This window comes from Arvicanthis niloticus, chromosome 14 (genome assembly GCF_011762505.2).
Source record: "Arvicanthis niloticus isolate mArvNil1 chromosome 14, mArvNil1.pat.X, whole genome shotgun sequence".
NCBI lineage: Eukaryota > Metazoa > Chordata > Mammalia > Rodentia > Muridae > Arvicanthis > Arvicanthis niloticus.
In genome coordinates this window covers 75,767,745-75,793,939 of record NC_047671.1, presented here as the reverse complement: position 1 = coordinate 75,793,939, position 26,195 = coordinate 75,767,745, and the positions used below count along the sequence as shown (strand labels likewise).

The 26,195-nt window shown below is 41.0% G+C and overlaps 1 protein-coding gene and 1 non-coding gene across 2 annotated transcripts in view; one reads left to right on the top strand and one right to left on the bottom strand.

Annotated features, from left to right (window-relative positions):
• Colec12 (collectin subfamily member 12) overlaps positions 1 to 26,195 on the top strand; it is a 156,348-nt gene that overhangs the window by 49,772 nt on the left and 80,381 nt on the right. The window lies entirely within an intron of this gene.
• On the bottom strand, positions 10,597 to 10,702 carry LOC117720273 (U6 spliceosomal RNA). The gene has a single exon (XR_004608292.1). It is a non-coding gene; the product is annotated as a U6 spliceosomal RNA (small nuclear RNA).

Below are 26,195 nucleotides of genomic sequence, written 5' to 3'. Positions count from 1 at the left end.
AATGGTGGAGCCCGTTACTCACCTCATGCTAGTCTAGAGGTAGAGGGGTGTAGGCAGAAGGGATACAGGACAAAGTGGAGTGAAGGGGGTGGGAGAAAGAAGGAGAGGGAGTAAGAGGGTAGATGGGGAGAGGAATGGTGACCCTCTAGACTCTACCTCCTTAAGTTTCCACCACTTTGGACAGTGCTATTGGCTGGAGAGGAAGCTTTTATTGCATGGGCCTTTGGAGGATATTGCAGATCTAAATTATAGCCCAGATAAACTATCAAGAGACAAGTACATATGGTTTTCAAAAGCGTGTTGACAGATCTGTGTGCCTTAGGACACCTAGATTCCAAAGATAAATGGGGAAAATTTGGGCCAATGAGGGAGAAGTCAGATGGGAAATGTGGAGAAAACATGCCATTCTGTTTGCTTTCAGTAGTGTGCAGGGTGTAAATGATTGGCTGACACAAAGTAGTAGGGTAAGTTAAAATCAACCTCATTTCTTCTAATGAGACAAAACCATGTGGGAGTTTCAAAGTATTTCATGCAAATAGTGATGGAACTTACAGAGAATTGGAGTTGCTGTAGAAAACACCAGAATCTTCTTTTTCATTTTTGTTTACTTCAAGAATTCATTCACAAACAGGTACACACACACACACACACACACACACACACACACAGACAGACACAATGTTTGTATATCACATACTACAATTGATAAGTCTCAAACTCTGGGAAAAATGGCTGCGGTACCATTTTAACATCAAAGTGGACCTGGCCACCAAGTTGTCCTAGCATCCTTCTGTTCCTTACCTGTTACAGTGTGTGGCTGGTATACCCTGCCCTCTACCCCTTCCTCCCCAACTCTCCAGCTGAGGGGCTGGGTTTCCCTTAGCCCAGAGGCTTTTCCCTATGTAATCCAGCCATTTTGATTACACTCCCTTTTTGACCCTTTACCCTCCAGGCTACTCCATCTGGTTCCCCTCTCCCTTCACCTTCCCACTCTTCTCCCATGGCTCAGAGTTAGGTCCACTCTGGACTCTCCCAGATGTCTCTGCCTCTGACATGCTCTACCTTTTATCTACAATGAATCCTCCTCCACCATACCTAGGAGCAGTCATGTCCTTCTCCTTATTTCTTTTTATCATTCAACAATAAAAAGATAAATGTTAGAGAAGTCTTGACATTCCTTAAATTTGAATATAGATTTTTTTGTAGTGCTGGGGATTGAACCCAGGGCCTCACATGTTAGGCAACTGTTTTACAACTGAACCACATCCAGAGCCACTGAATACAGGATTTAGATATGACCTAGTGATTCTACTTAAACAATATATATATATTTTCTTAAGAATATATACAAGAGAGAAATGACAACTTATACTCACATAAAAATATGCATGTTATTCATAACCCAAAGTATCAACCTAAATATATCCACTAGCTATAATGTAAGTAATAAACTTAATGTGTTATAGTCATATGGTGGAATTCTCCTTGATCAGAGAGAAACACAGAGACACAGACAGACAGACAGACAGACAGACATGCTGGCACATGTTGCAGTATGGTAAAGCCTAAAAGATATTATGCCAGCTTAGTGGGGCCTGCCATGGGAAAGGCCTCAGAGTCGATCCTCAGTGCCAGGAAAGACAAAGTATTATGCTAAGTACAACAGAAACCAGATGCAGAAGACTACATGTCATGTAATTCCATTTTTGTCATGTGCCTTGGACAGGCAGATCTCTAGAAAGTAAAGTAGTGCTTGACTGTGGCCTGAGGTCTTCTCATAGGTGCAGGATTACACCTGGTGGGGTAAGAGTGTTCAAACTTAATAATATTAGCTGTACTACTCTAAATATATACAAGCTAATGATTCTATATGTGTAGTACTGTATTTTGTATATTGTGATTGATTGTATGGTGTGTGGATTAAATATGAATTAAACTATTAAGTCAAAAGAAGATAAAATTTAGGTCCACTGCATGACTTTCATAATTCTGAATAATTGGGCTAAAAATGAATGATCTCAAATTATAATGTGGATGGCATCCTCAGTGGATGGCTGCTGGGAGAGCAACACCCCCGCAAGGGTGGGGCCCACTCTGAGACCTACAGTGCACAGAATCTGCTGATGTGTGTTGTGCCACATTGGGAGAACAAGTGCATGTTATTACATTCTATGGCATGGGTTTTCCTATTCACTTCTCTAGCAGCTTCATTAGGCCAAGCTTAGGTATTTGTCTAAGTAGGCAGACTGCCTGCCTTGTTTAGTGTCTAATGTTGGGATAGCTAGAAGGGTCACTGGAGATATGAAATATTGGTCATTGGTCTGTCCTGTCACCCAACATAGGCAAAGCATCTCTAATATAAAAACCTGAAATGCAAGAGTCTTCAAAAATTGAGAAATTCTTGAACACTTACATCAAAAACATGGTGGTCCTAAATTCCCATGTAACATTGCTTTTAGGCTCTGTGTATAAGTGCATCTGAAGCATGAGTAAACTGAACATGAACCCATCCTTAAGATAACTTAAGAATCTGCAAATATTCTAAAAATTCTAAAAAATAAATCTAATCCCAGACACTTATTGTCGCAAGCATTTTAGATGCAAAGTTTTCAAACTGTGTAGCCTTTGTCTGTGTTTCATCAGTCCTATTGCTCTATGAAAGCAAGAAAGAAAGGGTAGAAGCATGTGTCCCTGTGGCACAGTCCTCCTGCCTTGTGTGAAGGGAGCTGGTCAGACCTGTTGCTAGAGAGGCTGCAGCAGCCACATCAGAAAATGAAATGAGAGTCACCATGCAAACTGACTGAAAATGAGGGAAAGGGGACAGAGAAAACTCTAGAAATAGATGTGTTTGCTTTGAAGCACATTATTGGAGACAACAGTGGTGCATTTTGAAAACCAGGAGTCACAGAGAGAAGCATGTGTTGGCCAGACGATGGACATCATAATTAAAGTCAAATTGGTGACCTGTCTCATAAGCAAATATTGAAAAGATGAAAAAAGCCATAGTAGACAATGGAAGAAAGAAATTGCCGATCTTTCACTCCTTTGTAACCTCTTCTCTGTCTGGCATTATACAGGGACTTGTGTCCTTACTATAAAGGAATATAATACTACATTCTATCTCAGAAAACTTTGTCTAAAAGAGAATTCTTCTCAGTCCTCAATAATGTTCATCAGAGTCCATTATTTTTTTTTTGAGACATTATCTTACTATGTAGCCCAGGCTAGACTCAAATTGACTGCAATATCTTCCTGCCTCCTTCTCTTGAGTGCTTTGTTAACAGGTGTGTCTGGCAGAATTGCTATTATGTGCTTGCATGCATGATGTGTACATGCTTGCATGTGTACATTTATTCTTTGTGCGTTCACCCATCTAATGAATATCAAGCGCTGAAGATAATGGATTAGTTGGTATACCTATTGGGTAATAACATGAAGAAAACAAAGAAAAACTTAAGGCATTCACAGTTTTCAGGAAATACACAGGACCTCCATATATAGCTCAGGCTGGCCTCAAACTCATGGTCCTGCTGTCAGCCTCCTGAGGTCTGGGATTATAAGCATGGTCCTCCAGCTCTGTTGGTAACACTGTGGAAGTTTCAGCAGAGAACTCTGCACTGTGTGGGGAGTGCTGTAGCTCACCAACAGGAAAGGAGAGGCAGAAGGTGCAGATGGCTCCTCACACTGCCTCTTCTGGATGAAGCAGAAAATAGCAGCCACTTCCTGCTCAGAGTTAGTCTTTCCCACCTCCTTTCAGAGTTAATCTTTCCCACCTCCTTTATAATTATTCCTTCCCTCTACTTACAGCCTTATGGTCCTGCCATTAAGGGCCTCATCACCTAACTTCAGATATGGCTTGTGTTCAGTTTGTGGCTTCTAAAATATCCAGTGAACATTAGTAGAATGGGGTCATCAGGAATTCTGGAGTGAGGATCTGGGATCCTCTTGTAGCTCCTTGGCCTTCTTTTTATAAAGTAAGCTAAATATGATATATACATCTGTGAGGTATTGAACGTAAAACACAAATGTTCACTTTGGATTTGGATGTTTAAAACTCATAAATAGTTGGCAGAAAGACAGAGTGTATTAAAATTTGGAATGAGTTGTGGCTCCATGATGTAGTACCACTTATGTTTGAGTTGTGCTCCCAACTCAGAAGAGGAGAATTCAGAAAAGTGAATTATTAATTCATAGATCAGCCTGAGCATTACAGCATGAGTTTGTGCTGGCAATCTTACAACATCTGAAATCACTCAGGGCTGTTCTTTAAATATCTAATAGTCTATCTCTACAATCAAATTTTTTTTAATTTTTTAAATGTGGATCTTTACATGTACATGTAGCATATGTGTCATCTTACCCCTTTCATAATTTTTTTAAAACTCAGAATATGACATGGAATTCAGAGGTTAATTGTAATTGATGATATACATGTAACATATGTGTATATACTGTGAATTTTTAAGGTGTATTTCTTCAGAAATATGTGTCCTGTGTGTGGACCGGTAAGAGCTTTAAGCTCTGTTTCCTGGGTCTATTTTATTAGTTGAAGAATGAGAGAACATTTCCCTCCTTGAACTTGCAACTCATGCACTATGAACTTTGAACTTTGAAAAGTACCTGGCCATAAATGCATGCTGCTGCTGTTACTGTTATTTCTCCAAAGTCTATTCTTTTAACTCAAATGCTGCTGCACAGAGTTGACTCAGGCCACACCAGAATATAGCTTTTTACCACTGAGTTCCTTTCCTTACCCCTTTAATCTACTTGGAATAATAGATACACTACATGGAGTTACCTCAACCAATTTTCCATAGAGCAGGTGACTATACTCACCTCGTTTTCAACACCCCCACAGTGAAAATCAACCTTCGAGTGAAGAGAGAAAAGAGACTTCAGGAACAGACTTGAAAATAACAAATTAGATTAAGTCAAGAGTTATGGGACAGATTAAACTGGGCAGAAGACTTCCAGAGAATTAGAGATGGTATGCAGGTGGTCACCCTGAAGCTATTTTATCTTGGGTCATCTGTGATCTCTTCCAGCTGTGAACATGTCTGCTGTGGCTCAGATGGAAGACCTTGATCTTTATGTTTCATAGCCCATACAGTGAATGAAGGATTGGAACTTAAATCTGGTCCTTTGCTGTCTTAGCATCAACATTTAATGGAGTTGTTCATGGGCCAAGACATACTGCTCTGTCCCATGATTTCCCCTCAGTATCTGTTGCCTCTCTCCCTCCACTTTGGCTATCACTTCCTCCTGAGTTTTTCTTTTTGTCAGTTGCCTCTTCCCTTAAACGCTAGCATTTTGTTTTGAGTTTTGTCCCAAATAATAAACTGGGAATGTATGGAAAACATAGATCTGATGCTGTTTATCTTTTTTATGGCAAAGTCAACTAATTGACAGGTACCTAATACATATATATGTTATATTGTGTTACATACATCAATTGATGACTCTGACATGTGAGATACTCAAACGAAGTAGAAAGAATGAGCCTTCATCTCAAAACACTTCTGGATATGGATGAGCGGAGAACACATGCTCTATCTTCACAGAGCAACACAGTTCCTTTCATGGCTGTCTAAAGGAAGACAGCACATATTCTTGGATATCCGTAAGAATGACTTTTGGTTCAAATGACTCCTGGGAAGGCTGGACATACAGCCTGCAAATACCAATTCAACAAAGATGTAATATCTAGACCAAATCTATATTTATGTAGTTTTCAGAAAGCCATTTTTTCCTTTATTACCGATTGGAAGTATACATATTATAACCCTTCCATCATATATGTAGTAAACAGTAACATTCAAACCAAAATAATTTGCTGACAACTTCTAATATTAAACATATGATAATTCTAATAACAATAAACACCCAAACTGCTATTTACATGGGATGACTTAAATTTAGGCAATTTCCCAATTTGTAGATATAAATAATCCAACTTTAAGATACCTCTCTCATTGTAGAAGTTTGTTTGCAGTGTCACTGACTTGGCACTTCCTATTGCCTCTGATGTGCCTTAGAGACAGGACTTTATACTGTCTGCATACTACACTCTGGTCAATATTCTGGAGTCAACCTACCAATCGCAGCTTTGTGCCTTCAGCCTAAGTGTACTTACCAAAATATATTTTTTGCAGTTTCCTCCAAATTTTATAATCTCCCACACCAGGGTAACCCTTTCTGCTAAGTCTCAGATCTGCTTTATTTTCCCTACAGGTCACCAGATAATGGGAATGACACAGAATTTTAACCACTAAGCAGGGCTCCTTAATGGACCCAAATAAATTGGCCAAGAATAGTATTATGATCAAGAGTTGATGGCCAAGATGTTACTTGTTTCTAGCTGTCATACCATGTACATTAGTCACGGATTCTGGCTTAAATTCTGTCCAGAAACAGCACAGACATATGGAAAAGGAAAGAGGTGAGGTGAATACTTATTAAGAATATCTGGCTGCCAGAAACACAATCAGACTATTATGGACATTTGCTTCATACAAGATGAAGAGTCTAGATGTCACTCTAAATTTCTGTCATGTGTTTTCAGGACATCTTTAGACTGACCCATCAAAAAGAGTATTCATTATCTTTCAACACTTTTTGTGTCTTGACAAGATATAAACTCGATATAATATTAGGATCCAGATGTTGAAGGTACTGAGGTATTTTTAGAAGTTTGCAGAATTCAGAATGCTTCCCTTACTTACCTCTTGATGTTCAGAGAAAGCCAATATATAAATAGTCTCTCTCTCTCTCTCTCTCTCTCTCTCTCTCCCTCCCTCCCTCCCTCTCCCTCTCCCTCTCCCTCTCCCTCTCCCTCTCCCTCTCCCTCTCCCTCTCCCTCTCCCTCTCCCTCTCCCTCTCCCTCTCCCTCTCCCTCTCCCTCTCCCTCTCCCTCTCCCTCTCCCTCTCCCTCTCCCTCTCCCTCTCCCTCTCCCTCTCCCTCTCCCTCTCTCTCTCTCTCTCTCTCTCTCTCTCTCTCTCTCTCTCTGTGTGTGTGTGTGTGTGTGTGTGTGTGTGTGTGTGTGTGTACAAGTACCCACTGAGGTATACACACACACACACACACACAGGAAGGGGGGAGTAAGAGAGACTTTTGTTTCTCATCTTTTTCTAAATTCAACAGAATTTTACTTTAGTGGCCTTAAAAGAACATTCATTACAGGCAAGAGAGTAGACTTTTATAAAATTTATATTTGTGTTTGCATGTGTACCCATGAGGCTAGAAGGACACACTGGATCTCTTAGAACTAGAATCACCCCGTCAGAAATCCAGAATGACTGAGTTAACTGAAGTTATGGGAAGCACTAAGCATAGCTTCTAAAACTTAGCCAACTTATAGAGACCGCTGATTACTCTGTCTAGGCAGATATAATCAGTTGACTATTCTGCAAGTGTATCCTTTTCTGGACAGTAATTTGTGTTCTGATGGGGTTGAAGACCTATAGTCTCATAGCCAATCCTGGCTATCCACTTTGAGAGAAAAGATCTGAGTGGATGTTTTTCAGCTGACATTCATTCTAAAGCCAAGAAAAAAGCCAGGTTCAAAACTAAGTGTTTTAGTTAGGATAGATGACAGAGGTTCTGGTTAGTCAACAAAATGATGGACTGGGTATTAGGACTATCTTGTACCTCACTGGTACAATTAGGAATAATTATGTTCTAATTGCATTTTGAGAAAAAAGTTTTATTTTAACAGGAAGGGTGAAGCTAGGTGATGGGGGGAGGGGGCATGGAGGCAGATGTTCACGTGTCTCCACCAGTCAAAGATACTTTATATATCTAGGTTGGGTGTTGGTTTACACTTCTGATTGAGCAATACCAAACTTATAAAGCCTTTGATTAACATTTTAAAAAATGTATAAAAGCAAAAAGGAAAAGGGGGCATGGGATAGGGGTTTTCTAGGGAGGCGAAATGTGGAAAGGGGATGGCATCTGAAATGTAAATAAAATTTTAAAAAATTTAAAAAGGAACTAGAATCACAAATGTTTGTGAACTTAATGAGTTGCTATCACCTGAATCCTCCTCTGACAGAGCAATAAACACTCCTAGACCTCTCCAGCTTCAAGTGGGTTTGGTGCTAAAATCTTTAAGAAACTCAGAATCCAGAGCTGTGTGGATACCTCAGTCAGTAAACTGCTTACCTCAAAAATATGATAACCTGAGTTTAATTCCTAGAATCCATATAGAAACACACACACACACACGCACACACACACACACACACACACACACACACACACACACTTCTTAACAGGAGAATCCCTAGGGTTTGCTGACTAAACAGTCTAGCCTAATCTGGAAGTTATAGACCAATGAGAGATCTTGTCTCAAATGAGTAGATGCTTAGGGCTGGACACATTGCTCAGTGTTTAAGAACATTGGCTACAGAGGTCAAGTTCAATTCCCAGCAACCACATGGCAGCTTACAGCCATCTATAATGAGATGTGATGTCCTATTCTGATATGCTTCTCTGCTCGTGTACAGAGATACATGCAGACAGAGCACCCATAGACATAAAATATACAAACAAATAAATCTTTTTTTAAAAAGTAGATGATCTCATCTTTCTGATGACTAAGTTGAGCTCTAGCCTCTATGTGTACATGTTCACACATACATGCATACATGTGCACCTGCATACATATTAACACACATGTACACATGAAATCCAACGAGAGAAGTATAAGTGAAGAGAATTATAATATCAAAAGTAAATACAAAATAAACACCCCAGTGCTGCTAGTCAAAATTGGAGAAGTTGAGACAACAGATGAGAGTGGGATGTTTGACATCCAAGAGGTGTAAATGGTGAGTAAGGTCAGGTAAGTAACTCACGGAGCTGGCAAGTGAATAGTGACAGGGACATGACAGGAGGAAAAATCCCTTACTGTCATTGGGTTGAGGTGGGTATAGTGTAAGATCAAGGTAACTGGTGTGTGTTTAGTTGGGCTTCAAATATGTGCTTTTAGTGCCTGTTGTGATGGCAGTGTGGTCATGAAAGTAAATAGAGATGGGTATTGTTTTAGTTAGGGTTTCTTTTGCTATGAAGAGACACCATGACCACAGCAACTTTTATAAAGAAAAGCATTTGACTGTGCTGGCTTAGAGTTTAGAGGTTTAATGCATTGTCATCATGGCAACAAGCATGGTGGCACACAGGCAGACATGGTTCTTGAGAATTAGCTGAGACTTCTATATCCAGAGCTGAAGACAGCAGGGATAGCAGGGAGGTGTGTCAAAGCCCACCCCCAGTGACACACTTCTTCCAACAAGGCCATACCTACTCCAACAAGACCATTTCTCCTAATAGTGTCACTCCCTATGGGCCTATGGGCCTATGGGGCCATTTTCATTCAAACCACCATAGACATCTAGAAGGAATTTGACATCAACTATTATGTCACACCAGGCAGAGATTGCAATAGGCAGAGCTGATAGGGATATTAATAAAGGTCTTTCTTAAGGAAGTGGCCTAAAAAGAAAGAATGATCTAGACGTGGCTGCTAAGAAGGTATGCAGGTACAGTAAACATGGACTGTAGGCTGGTTCATAAGTCATAGTTTAATTATGAAAACAATTATTAGTCCCTGTTGTGGAGAGCTGTCACCAAAAAAAAGGTATGAGTTGCATTTATCTTTGGGATAATTATCAGTTAGTATTTAAAAAAACGTCATTTTGGGCAGTATGTAGCTGTGTTTGATTTTTGTGTCTTCAAATGATGACTTGAAACACTTCTGAACCATTGGCTGATTCTCTTAACATCTCTTGTTATCAGTAGAAAGTCTACATTTTAACAATCCCTTTTCCCTTTTCACAGTGAAAGTGGCTTAGTGATTTTGGGGAGGCATTTTAGTAATATATTATTAGGAACAGAAAGACTGGCCTTACATATTTGATTTTTGGTTGATTAGTTTAAAAAATTCTCTTTAGCCTTTTACATGTGAGTACCATATGTACATCATTGCTGTCATTCCCTCTTCCCTGTATTTCCTCCTGTGTCCACCCAAGCTTCAAATTCATGATCTCTTACTTTTAAATTTTTGTTGCATGTCTGTCTCTCAGTTTATCTGTCTATCAATTTATCTGTCTATATCATTAGTTATCATCTATCTATCATCTGTCTACTCTCATAGATATATGTAAATTCAGCCTAATAAGTTCATTTATCATTGCTTGTATACTTACATGTTTAGAGCTGACCCCTGAAGATTAGGTATCCTATCTGGGTGGGGTCATAGCTTGTCCCTGAAAATCAACTCTGTCTCTCAGCAGCCATTTTGCCTGAAGTTCTTCATTTGGAGAAGAGCCCTATAAGATTTGATTCCCCCCGACCCCTGTCCACACTAGCACGTCAAATGGTGGTATGGTTGTGCAGGTCTTGTATGTACCACCATACTTTTGAGGTTTCATGGCTATAGCTTTCCTGTCATATATGACAGGCACTATGTCATAGCCTGCATCGTAATCCTCTGGCTCTTACAGTCTTCCACCTCCTTCCATGACGTTCCCTGAGCCTTAGGTGTAGGGGTTGTGCTACATTGTTTATAACTGGAGTTGAGCACTCCATGATCAGTTAAAAATAGAGAACGCTTAATAAATTTTCCTGTCATACCACAAAGGGGCCGTGCTCATCTTTTCTATATCATTCCAATCTTAATGTATATGCTGCTGAAATAAGCACTCATAGATTTGCTTAATGATGCAGTCTAGGGGTCTCATGTTGACCTTCAAGTAGACTTTTCAGGGTATCTGACCCTCTTTATCTTTTCTTTTTTTTGTTGTGCTTAGAAGAATTACCACCTTTGTAATCAAAATGGTTTGTAAGTACACACTTAATTTGATTCCCCCCCCACACACCCCTGTCCACACTAGCACATCAAATGGTGGTATGGTTGATGGTGTGACTTGCTTCATTTTTTTCCTTATAAGAAAAATTGGCGAACAAACAAAAAAACAGCATTGACTTATTTTCAGCCTCCTGAAATGGAGTGTGTTAAATTTCATTTAAAAGACTACTAAAGGGAAATATTAATCTAGAAACAGCAGGGTGAGTTGAGACAGAGGTAAATGTTGACTTGAAAATGATCTCCAAACAGTTGCTCCTGGTGTAACAGACCTCTTGTCTTTCTGAAAATCAACACACTATTGCATATTCATGCAGTGAAAACAATAGGCTAATGGGGGAATCAGAGTAAGGGGGAAAGCACCCCAAAACTTCACCTTTGCCAGGCACAAAAAAAGAAATAACTTAATTTAAAAAGTTATCACAGGCCAGTGAGAAAGGCATTTGTCATGGAATCTGGTGACTTGAGCTTTCCCCCTAAGTCTCCCGCAGGTTGTCCTCTGACCTCCCTGTGTGGGACATGTACCACCCCCATACACAAATATATGAATGTAAAATTTTAAAATAGCATGGTTTTATGCAACTCAATGATTTTTTAAAGTATAAATATTACAGTAAATAGAGTACTTTAAAAACATTGCTCCTACCACCCCAGAAATTCTCCTGCCTGCCTGAAGGCAGGTGACTAGTTTAAACAGCAGGTGTGGGTGAGTGTAGCTCTGACACTGCTGACCCTAGACAGCTGGTGGATGTTAAGATGCCTGTATGCACATCTTGTATTTTCTTGCCTTCCCCAGTTTAGTGAGCTTCCTGTGGAAGAAAGGCAAACTTCATACACACTCAAATTGTCTTTAATATATCAGTTGTGTTGGAACAAATTTGTATTTTCAAAGTAGGAGGAATGGCTATAGCAGAATTGATTATACTCTTATCCTTCAATTGTTGTGTAAGGAAACTAAGACCTGAGCTACAATACATGTGGTGTGGTGGCCATGTTAGTGGTAGAATGGATCATTATTCCTAGGCCTCAGCCTCCTTCCCCATCAGCTGTGTGTACTCTATTTCCCCTTTCACAATGTTATATAAATTCCTATCATTAAAAAACAAAATCCTGTCTGGTGATGGTCACACACAGACCTGAGTTCAAGGTCAACCTGGTCTACAGAGTTACAGGACATCCAGGACTACATGAAGAAACCCTGCCTCAAAAATAAGTAAATAACCACTGACCTGAGGTTTCAGGGCTGGACAGATGGTTCAGTGGTTAAGAGCCCTGGGTGCTTTTTCAGAGGACCCAGTTTCAGTTCCCAACACTGACATGGCACCTCACAACCATTTGTAACTCTAGTTCTAGGGCATCTAACACTCTGACAAGACACTCAAAGAGGCAAAACACATGGAATAAAAATAAAGTAATTTTTTAAAAAAGCTGTATAAAAAAGAAAAAATATCCCTCCATTCTTACAGTTTTTACTGTTGTTAATTTTAATTTAGCCCATTTTTTAAAAATTAGAATTCATCTAGCCCTTTAATTAGATACTAACTCTGCTCTGGTCAGAATGGACCATATTACTTATGTTATTGTTGAATTTTATATTTATTTTATTATTGTGTATGTACAGTCATGTGTGGGAATGTGTCCTAATGTGCATGTGAAGGTCAGAGGACAACTCTGTGGAGTGTCTTCTCAACTTCCATTGTTTGGAGGTTTAGAGGGTTAGACTTAGGCCCTAAGGCTGCATCATTGCTACACGCAGCTCTCTCCACTGAGCACCTCACTGGACTGGTCAGTACTTTAACCTTAAGATTTCTCCCCAAATTTTTAATTTCATAACATAACACCTAATCTTTTAGTTTTATTTATCTCCTCATACTACCAAAATTTACTTGCTCCATGGGAACAAGTTTTTCTGTTTTAATCACTGCTATAGTCTCTGTGACGACAACAGGGAATGCATAGCCCATGGTAAACCTTCAGTCAAGACTGAGTAGCAAAAGGTCCTAAGTTGACCCTCTACAGAACAGATAGCAGTGTGTGGAGGATTGCGTGTTTTTTAAAAAGATTAGACAAGAGGTGGGGCTAGGGTAGAGCTTAGAGGTAGAGCCTTTGCCAAGCTCAAATGAGGTCATGCGTTCCAGCCATAGCATTTCAATAAGACTGAACACTAACATAACAAAACACAAACCCACCAAAGGTGATTTGGAACAGACAAGAAATGCTTCTTATGCCCCACAACAGCCAATAGAAGAACAGAGTCATAGGGCACATCTGTTCATTCCCCACTCTTACAGTGCTCAAAATCTCCCATGGTAGAGATTGGGACCACTCACATGAGCGTGTCTTCCCAACTCAACTAAGTAGTTCAAACCATTTGTTTGGCATATATCAAATGACTTTCAAAATGAAAGGTACATTGATAGAATATATCAATGAACTGGATTTCTAGACACTTAACTTTAGTACAATATATACTTTTGATTTTCTTAAACTGTATTCAGTGGTACAATGAGAAGTAAAACTTTTGAGAGTTGTTAGGTTTGATCATTGACAATAATAACCCTGTATAACTGAGGCTTGAAACAACCAATTAAAAAGTGGTCAATTACAGCTACTAGGCAAGAATTGCCTCTTTCCATCTACAGACAAATTACTGTCCAGAAAAGGACACACTTGCAGAATAGTTGACTGATTATATCTGCCTAGACAGAGTAATCAGTCCTTAATAATTCTGCATCACTAGGTCTGTCAGATGATCCTGGGCCAGAAGGCTGAAGATTTGATGCTCCAACGTTTGGTAGTATAGGGACTGTCCAGGTGTTCAGCAGTCTCTATAAATTGGCTAAGTTTTAGAAGCTATGCTTTGTGCTTCCCATAATTTCAGTTAACTCAGTCATTCTGGATTTCTGACGGGGTTGAAAACTTATAGCCTCATAGCCAATCCTGGCTATTTACCTTGAGAGAAAAGATTTGAGTGGATGGTCTTCAGCTGACATTCATTCTAAAGCCAAGGAAAAAGCCAGGTTCAGAACTAAGTGTTTTAGTTAGGAGAGATGACAGAAGTTCTGGTTAGTCAACAAAATGATGGACTGGGTATTAGGACTATCTTGTACCTCACTGGTACAAATTGGCATAATTATGCTCTAATTGTATTTAGAGAGAAAAGTTTTATTTTAACAGGAAGGGTGATATGTAGGAGGAGCTAAGGGGGAAGGAGTACTGAGAGGAAGAGAAGGAGTAAGGAGAGGAGAAGAAGAAGGAGAGGAGAAGCTAGGTGATGAGAGAGAGAAAGAGGAGGGGGCATGGAGGCAGATGTTCATGTGTCTCCACCAGTCAAAGATAGTTGATATATCTAGGTTGGGTATTGGGTTACACTTCTAATTGAGCAATACCAAACTTACAAAGCCTTTGATTAACATTTTTAAAAAATTGTATAAAAGCAAAAAGGAAAAGGGGGCATGGGATAGGGGTTTTCTAGGGAGGAGAAATGGGGTAAGGGGATGGCATCTGAAATGTAAATAAAATATCCAATAAAAAATAAAAATCACAAAAAATAAAATAAAAAATAAATAAATAGATCTTTTAAAAAATACCAAATATGATAAACTCCTTGATGGTTTGAGTAAGAATACCACCCCCATAAGCTCATATGTTTTACTGTTTAGTGCTCAAGGAGTGGCACTATTTGAGAAGGATTAGGAGGAGGTATATCACTGTGGGGGTGGCCTTTCAGTGTTCAAAAGCCTATGTCAGGCTCTGTCTCTATCTTTGGATCAGGATGTAGCTCTCAGCTACTACTCTAGTGCCATGCTTGCCTCCATGCTCGCTGATGATGATGATGATGATGATGATGATGGTGATGGTGATGGTGATGGTGATGGTGATGGTGATGGTGATGATGATGATGGACTAACCCCTTGAAACTGCAAGCAAGCCCCAGTTAAATACTATTTTTTATAAGTGTTAACTTGGTTGTAACCTCTTCACAGCAATAGAACAGTGACTAAGACACACTCCAAGGAAAAATAGTGATGGCCTCTGGGAGAAAGAGAGGTAATCCTTTCCCTTGCTTGTTGTGGACCTTGGGTAAGACATAAGTTATTCCCAAATTCTGTTTTCTCACCTACAAAATGTTGACTATAAGAACAAATTAAACACATGTAAAATTCTTACAAGACTTTTATACTAAGTATTCAATTAAATACTAGTATAATTTTTATAATAGCTAGCTGTTATCAAAAGGTTACTTTTAAAAGGTAAAATCATGGTTGTGGCAATATCACACAAGGAATCCTATGCATTAGTCAGTGAGGAAATCAGTAAGATGCTATAAACAATCAAATAACCCAAAGTAGGTTCATACAGGCAGTTGGGAATGCTGACATGAATTTTCTTAATAGACACCAAAGAGAATAGAACAGTCAGTGCCACTGACACTGGCCAAAGTTTATTTACATATCTATAGTTGAGAACCATTGACCTCAGTGAGCTAAGACTTAACAAAACTGTAAATTCAAAAGCCTTCAAAGTGCACAGACCCATAGAATAAGGGCAAGGAAGGGTATGAAAGGGAGCAGCAGCTGCTTCCCTGTCCATAACACACCATAACCACCCATAAACCACTGCCATTAAAAAATGTTTCACAGCTATCCTTAAACAATCTGTATTATACCTAGTTCTTTAATTATCTCCTAGGAATATTTTGAGAACCAATAAAATTATGAGTAGATATGCCTCTGTTTACAATGCTGTTCCCCATCTGGATAAGCCCATCATAAATTGAAGATGCATATAATCTACCTGATAAACAATATAGCTTCACCCCACCCACCTTAAATGTGCACAGAACTCTTACATGAGTCTACAGTTGAGTGAAATCATCTGTCACAAAGCTCTTTCTATAACAAAGTGTTGAAGCTCTTGCAATCTATTGGGTACTGGACCAAATGCAAAATAAAACAATTGAATAGGTACCATCATGAAGCTGACAAATCCTGGGTTGAACCACTGGTGAGCCAAGGACTATCTGTGTATGCGTCTTGCTATTGAAGCACCCAAGGTGTATTTTACAAAGAGCAGTGACAGTATACAAGGAAGAGATGAGGCAGGTCTTCTTTTCTTTTCTCTGTGACCTTGGACAAATGAGCTGACATATTTGTGCCTTTGCTTAGCCATCAGCCTGGGTGTTAAAACTTATGACATCTAGATAAAAGAATCTATGGAGAAGTGCCCTGCAAAATGAAAACATGCTACTCCTAGAAGCAACTGTACCGTGACTCTGTTTTAGGTTTGTGCTCATTTTTCTTTAAGAACAAGAACCTATAGAATAAAAAGGTGAGGTGGTGAGCTACTGAATGCATGCGCAAGGCCATAGTTACTGCAAGTTGTAAATCATATGGAAAAGTCTTTAACCTGGTGATTTATGGTCCCACTGCTAGTCCTAAAGTTCATCTTCACTGCTAACCCACATGTCCTGATGGCTCCAGAGAAACATGGGAATGTCACTGACTACAGGGGCCATATGTCCCTAGTTAAACCTGTATAGACTGTATTTCACTCTCCATAACTTTTCTTAGCAAAGCTGTCTCTCCAGTGTCACTTGCTTGTCTTGAAGAAGGAGGTTAGAGAATTCCTAAGAATTGGGAAGGAAAATCTTTAGATCATGTACTCCTTTTGTAACTCAATTATGGATTTTGTCACTGAGACTGAGAGAATGAATGAGGACATAAACTCTAGGTGGAGAAAACCTGTACTGTGGTTGGAAAGAAGGCAGCCCTGCATCAGACACAATGCTTCTCCAGTTACCACCAAGGCCTGCACCAGGGAATAGAAAAGAATGTCTGCCATAGCTGCAGGGTTTGGGCTATGGAAACAGTAGGGCTTTCTGGGTTGCACTGTACTCTACACACTTAAAGCTCTGCAAAAGTCTTTGGAGATGTTGAAAAACAAGGGTCTCTCTTCACCTGAGTAAACAAGGGTATATCTCTTTTCACTTGAGAGATACCAACCAGGCCTCTCCTGAGGCAAAGGCTTACTTCAGACTCAAAAAAGAAATCCATACTTTATTTGACCTATGCTATTTATTATGCGTAGAGACATCAGGTAGTGGAGAGGAGTGAGGTTGCTGGAACTTGGCTGCCTCCCCCCTCTTCTCACCCCCATGAGGTGATTCCAGCATGCCTTTCTCATATGTGATGTAACATTTCCTACAGTGCCTTCCGTTGCCACTGAGTCTCGGTTTTTGTCCCTGTCCCCAGCTCCAGGCACAGACCTGACACATAGTTCAGCAGTAATTTTCTGACTGAGCATATTGAGCAGTCACTCCTTGACTGGTCAACAGAGATCTCAGTGCCCAAGACACTAGGAGAAACCCCAGTCAGAACAGTTTAGCAGGCCTGCCCTGAGGCCTGACTCCATCAAACTAACTGTTCACCATAAAATGGGGAAGCTTGAGCCCAAATTTCAGTGTTCATAGTGAGACTATTTTCAGCTTTCTCAGAAACAGCATCTGTAAATAATCAGGCAGAAGCCTTTTATAAAACAATGTAGGAAAGACCTCAAATCCATTCTAAGGCTGCAACATTTAAACAAGATTTTTAACCCATAGGGATGCCAAAATCAACATGGAGCTTCCTGCACATGAAAGCTGGGATTTCATAGCAGTGTGGGGGCAAGAACTAGGATTGCATTTTCCCTTTCCTAAATTATATACTGCTTAGTTTTAATGTGAACAGAGGGCTGGATGGAGATGGGCCTGCGGCTGATGTAAGTTCCACTGCAAACCTGTGGTATCTGTGGTAGTGGGGGTTGGGAGAGCAGTCAGGCTGGCCAGGCTGCACATTGCAAAAAGGTCACTTTTGGTCATGCTGTAATTTAAGTCTTCCATGAAATTTAGCATGGGATTTTTCATTTTGCATAGAAAAATAATCAGGGACAATATATAATAAGTTTTCATGAGATGATGGTGTTCTGAATGTTGGTTTAGTGACAGCTATTAATACCATTCCAAAGTCCCTTACTCTTTCATCCCTGTTGGATAGAGGAAGAGGTAGTCTTCTATAAGAGATGATACTAAACTTGACTTTTAATAAGTTTTACATGTGTGGGCAGGTAGCTCAGTGAGACTACCCACAAGTTTCTGGATTCTACCCATGCACCCGGACACACCACTGACAGAAACAACAACAACAATGAAGCCTTTTCTTCTCTCTTAGCTGCATAATTTCTCCCAAGGAAGAGAGACTGTGTATGTCTGGAAGATTCTGCAGTGCTCTGTCCACCCTGAGCATTGGCTTATTACTGAATGTCAGTTGTAAATAAGTGCCAAAGCAATGTCCCAAAGCCAGCTTTCTCATTAGGCCCACCCTGGCCAGGGTGAAGCAGCCTGAGTCCCCTAAAATCTTACCTGCAGGCTTCTCAAAGTACTTGGAATTTGTACTAGGGAGAGTCACTTCTAAAGCTCTCCTGGTAAGACACGCTCAGATGGGGAAGGGTAGTGCCTAAACAACAATCATGACACTGAGCTGTTTTTAACTGGAATTTATTTGTAAAGGTTATTTTGTAAAAGAAAAAGAGAGTGGGCGCGGGTAGGGTTGGCTCAGTGATGATGCTCTTGGCTGTGGAAGGGTGAAGACTAGTGTTTCAGTCCCTAGAAAAACATGCAAATACCAAGCAGATATGATGGCTCCTATACTTTTAGTTTCAGATTGTGAAGACCCCATTTCCAGAGCAAAGTAGCTAAAGAAAACAGAACAAAACAAAACAAACAAACAGAAAAAAAAAAAAAAAAAAACCTAGCCATATTGGCAAGCTCTGGGTTTGAGAAATTCTGCCCCCATGTGGGCAGAGCTATTGAGAATTGAGACCCCACATGTATTTATTTGCACACATGTAAACACTCACAAACATGTACCACACACATGCAGAAACATGCATGTGCACATACACATGCATACCATAAACAGTGGAGAAAGAAAAGGAAGGTGGAGACGGGCACATATATCAGGTTTAACCCTATGTAGTCTGGATTTGGAGGGGAAGGCCTCATGGTTTTATTTATAGATAGTGCAGTGTCTGCCATGTGATCTAGGCTCAATAAATACTGTTTCAGCAACTGAGCAACAAGAGTATTTACAGGGCAAAACTTTCAGGCTGGTTGGCTGTAGAGCCGGTAGTGTTGTCTTTCTGCAAACTCCAAGAAATTTATATGGATTAAACTGTGTGTGAGAGAATTTAAAAAAAAAATTAATCTAATTTTCAGTAATTCATACCTTTTGTCTTATGGGTGAATGAAAATGAGAATATGACCCCTCCTTGGTCTAAAGAGAAGGTTTTATTATTGTAGATATGAGGGAGAAAACAGCCAGAGGCATCTGGAAGGGTTCAGATGAACATGGCTGGCAGAACAGATCAGGCCATGAGAGGAGGGGGAGTGGGGAGTGAAGGAGGAAGAGAAGAGGGAGGGGCAGGAGAGGGAGAGAAGCAAGAGCAGAGCCAAGAGAGGATCAAGAGGCCAAGAGAAGCCGGGCAGTGGTGGTGCACACCTTTAATCCCAGCACTTGGGAGGCAGAGACAGGCGGATTTCTGAGTTCGAGGCCAACCTGGTCTACAGAGTGAGTTCCAGGACAGCCAGGGCTACACAGAGAAACCCTGTCTCAACCCCCCCATCCCCCCCCCAAAAAAAAAGAGGCCAAGAGAGAATCAGGAGATCAGAAAGAGATCCAACAGAGCCTAAATGACTGGGTTATCATAGGGAAAAGAGAAGCTGGCAGAGGGAGGGAAGGGAAACATAAGGGCTGAAGAGGTTTGGGATGGGGGCAGGGATGAGAAGTGAAGTGCTGAGGGGAACCAGGACTCTGCAACACAGGTACTTGTGATGTTGGGAGAGCCTGGTGGCCAGAACCTCTTTGATAGACTAATAGGCACTTCACTCAGCTGTTTGTCCCAGTTTCCTCGGAACCCAACAATGAGTACCTAACAATGTGCACACCTTACCCAACATTTCCATGTGTGCATATAGACAATGTAATAAAGAGAGTCTTTGTGTGCACACATATATTTTGAATAGCTATAAAAAATAGACTTTTATTTTTGAGACAGGGTCTCATTATGTATCTCCAGCTGGCCAGGAACTCAAAGTGATCAGCCTGCCTCTGGCTCCCAAATGCTAGGGTTACAGTCATATATTATGACACTCAGTAAGAATATAGATTTTTAACAGCAGTTTTTTCCCAAGAGACAACAAAATTAGAAAAAGTAAAAAGAATGTTTTTATACTTTCATCACTTCTCACTGTTTAGATTCTTCATAAAGAATACACAGTTATCTGGGCATGATGGTAAACTCCGTCTCGAAAAACGAAGAAAAACCAAGAAAGATTTTATATATATTTTATTATATATTTTTTATTTTATTTATCTCTGGTTCTTAGCACATGGTCTGGCAACTCAGTGTTAAATTAAGTGACTGCCCACAGAGGATGCATTTGCAGATGCCTCAATGGAAGCTTGGAGTTTATCTGTAGAGTGGCAGACATGTCTAAATGAGACTTAAGTCAGAAGTCAGTCATTGGAGTCACTTAAGCCTCTGACCAAATGAAGAACTTGCTACTCAGCCTCAATCTGGGTGGCAGAGTTCTTTGAAATGTGTCCATGAGGCACAGATGCAGTATGTCACAATGGGAAGACACTGATTGAAGTCACTGCCTTCCTAAATTAAAGGCACAGAGGCAGCTATGTAATTCTGCTAATTACACATCCCTCTTTCTCTTGGGTTACTTTGATTCCTTCACATTCACATCTGTCTCATCAACTACAAGACCATGTGCTGAAAGCAAGCTGTAGAGGAAGATCCAGAAAGGACCCTCTGACCTCAAAGGAAGACAGAAGCACCTTGTTTAAAGGTTCAAAAGCTTTGATATCTAATTTCTGACAGTCATAGGAAATAGTAAAGCATTTCAGGAGAACAGTGAATACACTTGGTTATGTTTCCCATCTGCCCTCTACTATGATGAGCTATTAATAAAATAGCCTCGGTTTTTATTAGTAGACCAAAAGAGTCCAGTTCACCTTGTTTTGCATTAAAGTCTATGCTTGTGGCCATATTGTGCAGTTTTCAAAATTCAGCTATAGAGACTACTCCATGTCCAAAATATACAGTCTTACACAACACAGTTGTGGTTTTTACAGAAAGGCAGAGATGCAGGGCAGGGCAAGCAGTGGTGAATTAGCCAGTGTGAGTGATTGCTACACAACACCAAAGTGTGGGTCTGGTGTGTAGTTGTCTGGTACCTGACAATGGTATGAGAAAAGGCAGAGAGATTATTGCTTCCTGGGTCACAGGGGCCAGATGGAGTAGGTCTGGCTCTTTGCTGGTTAGTTTGCATATCAAAGGCATCCTGCCTAGGGTGACCTTTGCTATCTTTAAGAATTGGCTATCCTTAGGTAAAAGGGTTAAAAATGTCAAAACATGTAGAAGATAAGAATTGTATGCTGTGCAAATGAGTGGGGGCTGTTGCTCTTTTCTTTGTCACCTCTGAGGGAATAGCCATTTGCTAAAATATTCAATCTTCAAAGAATTATCTAATGCATTTCACCTCTGGAGGCAATGCTGAGGAACTACTGCTGTTTCTCTCTTGGCTCTCCTGCTTCAAAGTTTTGCTTGGTTTTGAAGTCCCCCCCAACCCCCACTACCTCCAACCCCACCCACTCCTAACCCCCACCCACCCCCAACCCCCATCCCCCCCATCACCTCCAACCTCCACCCATCCCCCATTCCCCAGGAACAGCTCTTTACTCTGTCTTAGGTGGCTTGAAACTCATAACATAGTTCATACAGGCAGTGAAACTCCAGGCAATCTGCTTCTGCATCAGGCCCTGCCCCCTTTTTCTTAAAGACTTTTAATGGACATTTTGGAATGAACTTTTTATATTGGACTTTTGGATTTTTTTTCTCTCCGTTGTAGTTCTGTGGTTGATGTTTACCCTTCATGTATTCTGTTGATTAATACAACATAGTGAGGCTTTTGTCCTTTGACCTTGGCAGTACTGGGGAATGCTATACTCCAGTCTTGGCTGTGTACTTACAAGGTCTTCTCATACCTTTCATCCCTTTTGTTCTGCATGCTGTGTGAGATAGAGAGAAGTAAACCTGAGACCTGCATCTGGCGAAGATGTGGGGGGAGGGCCACATCAGAACTTTAACTCTGAATTCTGCTTTTTCTTACTCCAGTATCCACCACTCGATACCCTGGTGCCATCATGGCTTTTGAAGGCTTTGAGTAGCACAAACATGGTGCACTACAGGCCCATCCTCCTCTGGGACAAAAATGGCAGACCTCACTCAGAGCTCTTAGAGAAAAATGACAGGATACATCATTGGAGGAAGTCTCTTCAAAGAAGCTCTAACACTGCTAGGTTTTCTCCTGATGCCTGAAGAATCAGTTGCTACAGCAATGACCAGTGTTTCTTGGAACTGGCTGACAGCAGAAGATGTTGTGTTTTATTAAACAAAGAGAGAAAGAAAGGAAAGAGAAAGAGAGAGAGAAAGAGAGAAGGAAAGAGAGAGAAGGAAAAGAGCGAGCCAGGGTATATTTGATACAGACATTCAAGTTATGGTGAGGTGGAAGAGGGTGCCTCTGTGGGCCCATGCTGAGGCATCCCTTCCCCCTGAGGTACCAGCCAGCCATACAATGGATATAGTATGGAATAGAGTTTATTTAGGGCATGGGGAGGGGAGTTGAGGAGGGAGTAGAAGCAGAAAAGAGGAGGGGGAGCAGGCCAGGAACACATGGAGAGAGGGTGGGGGAGGGGACTGGCAAGAGAAGGAGCAGAGGGTCAGAGAGTAGGAGAGTAAGAGGGTAAGAGAATGAGGAGGGAGGAGGGGGCAAGGAGCCCCTTTTATAGAGATTCAGGCATACCTGGCTGTTGCCAGGTAACTGTGGGGCAGAGCCTAGAAGGAATGCTAACAGCAGACCCTGTGCTGCACACCCCCCATCTCAGTATATCTGCTATATCTACTCCCACTCAAGTCACTAAGTAACCTAGTGATGTGCTGGCATAGGAGTGACCACTGGCATCCTGCACAGCTGTGGTCCATGAGGGCAGAAACCTTTCCATTGAATACCAGTAGAACTTTTAAATAACACATGGCTCAAACTAGCATGTGTGAAGTACTTCCCTAAGCCTTCCTATTTTGGTCTTTACATTTTCATTTTACTTTTGTATTTGATGAAATAATCCCTACAATGAAGCCTTTAGGGGAGGAAAGGCCAGTTTTGCATTTGAACTGTAGGAGTTTTTCATTTCTCTGAGAAAAGAAAATAGGAACAAGAGACCTGAGAGAAAGGGGTAGAGAGAGACACAGAGAGAGACAGAGAGATTCTGGCATGCTTCTCTGCATGCCTTTTTGTAAGCTGAACTCTGCCTGGAATGCATTCCTTTCCTTCTCTTTTTCTTCCTCCTTTTGCTAAACTTGCTTGTGCTGTTTAGAGTGCAAAGCCCTTGGATTATTGATTGACTTTTAAACCCCTTTGAAGTACACAATCCTTTTATACCTGTCTTCTCTAGAGTTGGGCCAGTGCCTTAGTGACATTGCTGGAACCAGGAATCCACAGAGCCACAGAAGGCTGTCAGATTCTCAATGTGGACAGAAACTCTAAGTTAAGTCCCTGTACCCAACAAGAGATTTCTCAGTGAGAGAAGGGCTGCTGAAGGCATTTCTAGAGAGTTATGGATTTCTTTTAAGATACAAGAACAAGACATTAAAATGCAAAGAAGGCAGATAGAGACGCCTCCCTGCTCCCATATGTATGTGATTTGATATGTGTATGTCAGTGTGGGGGAATTGAGCCACTGCTCAAATGCTCGTCAGAGAGCAAGTGTCAGGAGGCAGTTCTTACATGCCACCTTGGTCAGGCAGGGTTTTTTCTTTTTTCTGCTTCTCTCTATGTTCCTTAGGCTAACTGGCCTAAGAGTTTCCAGATGAGTCTTCCACCTCTCCCACTGTCTCACCACAGGAGTGCTGGGGTGTCTTAGTCAGGGTTTCTATTCCTGCACAAAACATCATGACCAAGAAGCAAGTTGAGGAGGAAAGGGTTTATTCAGCTTACACTTCCACATTGCTGTTCATCACCAAAGGATGAACAGGAAGTCAAAATTAGTACTCTGGCAGGTCAGGAAGCAGGAGGTCATACAGAGGCCATGGAGGGATGTTACTTCCTGGCTTGCTTCCTCTGGCTTGCTCAGCTTGCTTTCTTATAGAACCCAAGACCATCAGCCCAGGGATGGCACCACCCACAATGAGCCCTTCCACTCCCCCCCCCTCCCACCCCACCCCCCCCCCCCGTTGATCACTAATTGAGAAAATACCTTGCAGCTGGATCTCATGGAGGAGCTTCCTCAACTGAAGCTCCTTTCTCTGTGATAACTCCAGCTTCTGTCAAGTTGACACACAAAACCAGCCAGTACAATTGACCCCTTGTCAACTTGACACACAAACACATCACTATTAAGCGTCAACCCTTACTTTCTTATTCATCTCCAAGATCCAAATAACTTTAAAAGTACCATAGTCTTTGCAAATTCTTACATGTTAAAATTTTGGTCCCTTTAAAATATTCAATCCCTTTTAAAATTCAAAGTCTTTTTTCAATTAAAACTCTCTTAACTGTGGGCTCCACTAAAATACTTTGTTCCTTCAAGATGGAAATATATCAGGGCACCGTCACAATCAAAAACAAAATCAAACTCTAACTGTGCAATGGCTGGGATCCACTCATGATCATCTGGGCTCCTCCAAGGGCTTGGGTCACTTCTCCAGCCCTGCCCTTTGTAGCACACACCTTGTTTTCTAGGTTCCAGCTGCCTGTACTCCACTGCTGCTGCTGTTCTTGGTGGTCATTTCATGGTACTGGCATCTCCAAAACACTGCAACTAGGCTTCACCAATAGCCTCTCAATACTCTCTTTATGGTACCAAGCCTCAACTCCTTTGCATGACCCCTTCAGTCTTGAGCCATCAATTGCAACTGAGGCTGCACCTTCACCAATGGCCTTCCATGGCCTCTCACAGTGTAGAAACTCAGCTACTTTTCATGACCCCTTCATGCCCTCAAAACCAGTACCACCTGGGTGACTCTTACACATTACCAAGTCCCGCTGCAGCACAAGGTACAACCTTGGCTATCGCTGGAACACAGCTTCTTTGAGCCCTCAGAAAACACTTCCCATAAGATTTCATCTCAGTGATACTGGTCTCTTCTTAATCACCACTAATAGTTCCAGTAATGCAAAGGATCCACTTTAGTAGTTCTGGTATCTTGTTAATTACAGCTGATTCTTCAGCCTCCACTAACCAAAACCACATAATCTTCACAATCAAAATAGCAATAGCCCTAATACGAGTCTTTAATCTTCCCTCTGAAATTTCACAAGCCAGGCCTCCATCTTCTGCACTGTTTTCAGCATTATCGCCCAAGCTCCTACAGAACGTCCACAGAGCTCTTAACATCCTACTGTCTAGCTCAAAGTTCCAAAGTCCTTCCACAGTCCTCCCCAAAACATGGTCAGGTTGTCACAGGAATACCCCACTCCTGGTACCAATTTGTCTTAATCAGGGTTTCTATTCCTGCACAAAACATCATGACCAAGAAGCAAGCTTGTGTCAAGTTGACACACAAAACCATCCAGTACACGGGGTTATACACCAGTGCACTTGGCTTTTTAATGTGGGTCAGATGTGGCTCCCATGGCGTTTGACCAGCTGGGCCCATCTAGCCAGCCTGAGAATCCCTCACTTATAGACAGTATTGGAGTGACCCATTAGGTCTCTGGTCACTTCTATCTTGCTTCAAGTGCTTTTCTTTCTGTCCTTTACATCCCACAATCTCATAAAACCCTTTTCTGTTTAATGTTTGAATCCAGCATCCACTTCAGGTGGCTCATAAACACCTTCAACTCTACAACTCTTATCTCCAAGGAGATACCTGGAGATATCAATACCTGGCCTCTGCAGGCACCAGCACATAGACAGTCATATACATATATACATAATCAAAAATACTGTAAATTCAAAAAAAGATCCTAATGTTGCAAAGAGAATACTTTGATTTTCAGAGGCTAAATTGTGAACTAGCCTAACTTAAAGGAAACCTTTGTTTATTGAGTCTCCAGGATTGTGTACATGATAGAGCCACAGTGATGAGAAACATGTGACGAAGCTTTACTGTTCACATAGGAACAATTCCATGTGATGCAAAAATAACACCACCCCATTTTACAGATCTAGCTACTATGGCACAGTGAAAACAGGAAACTGGAAACCAACAAACACAAGC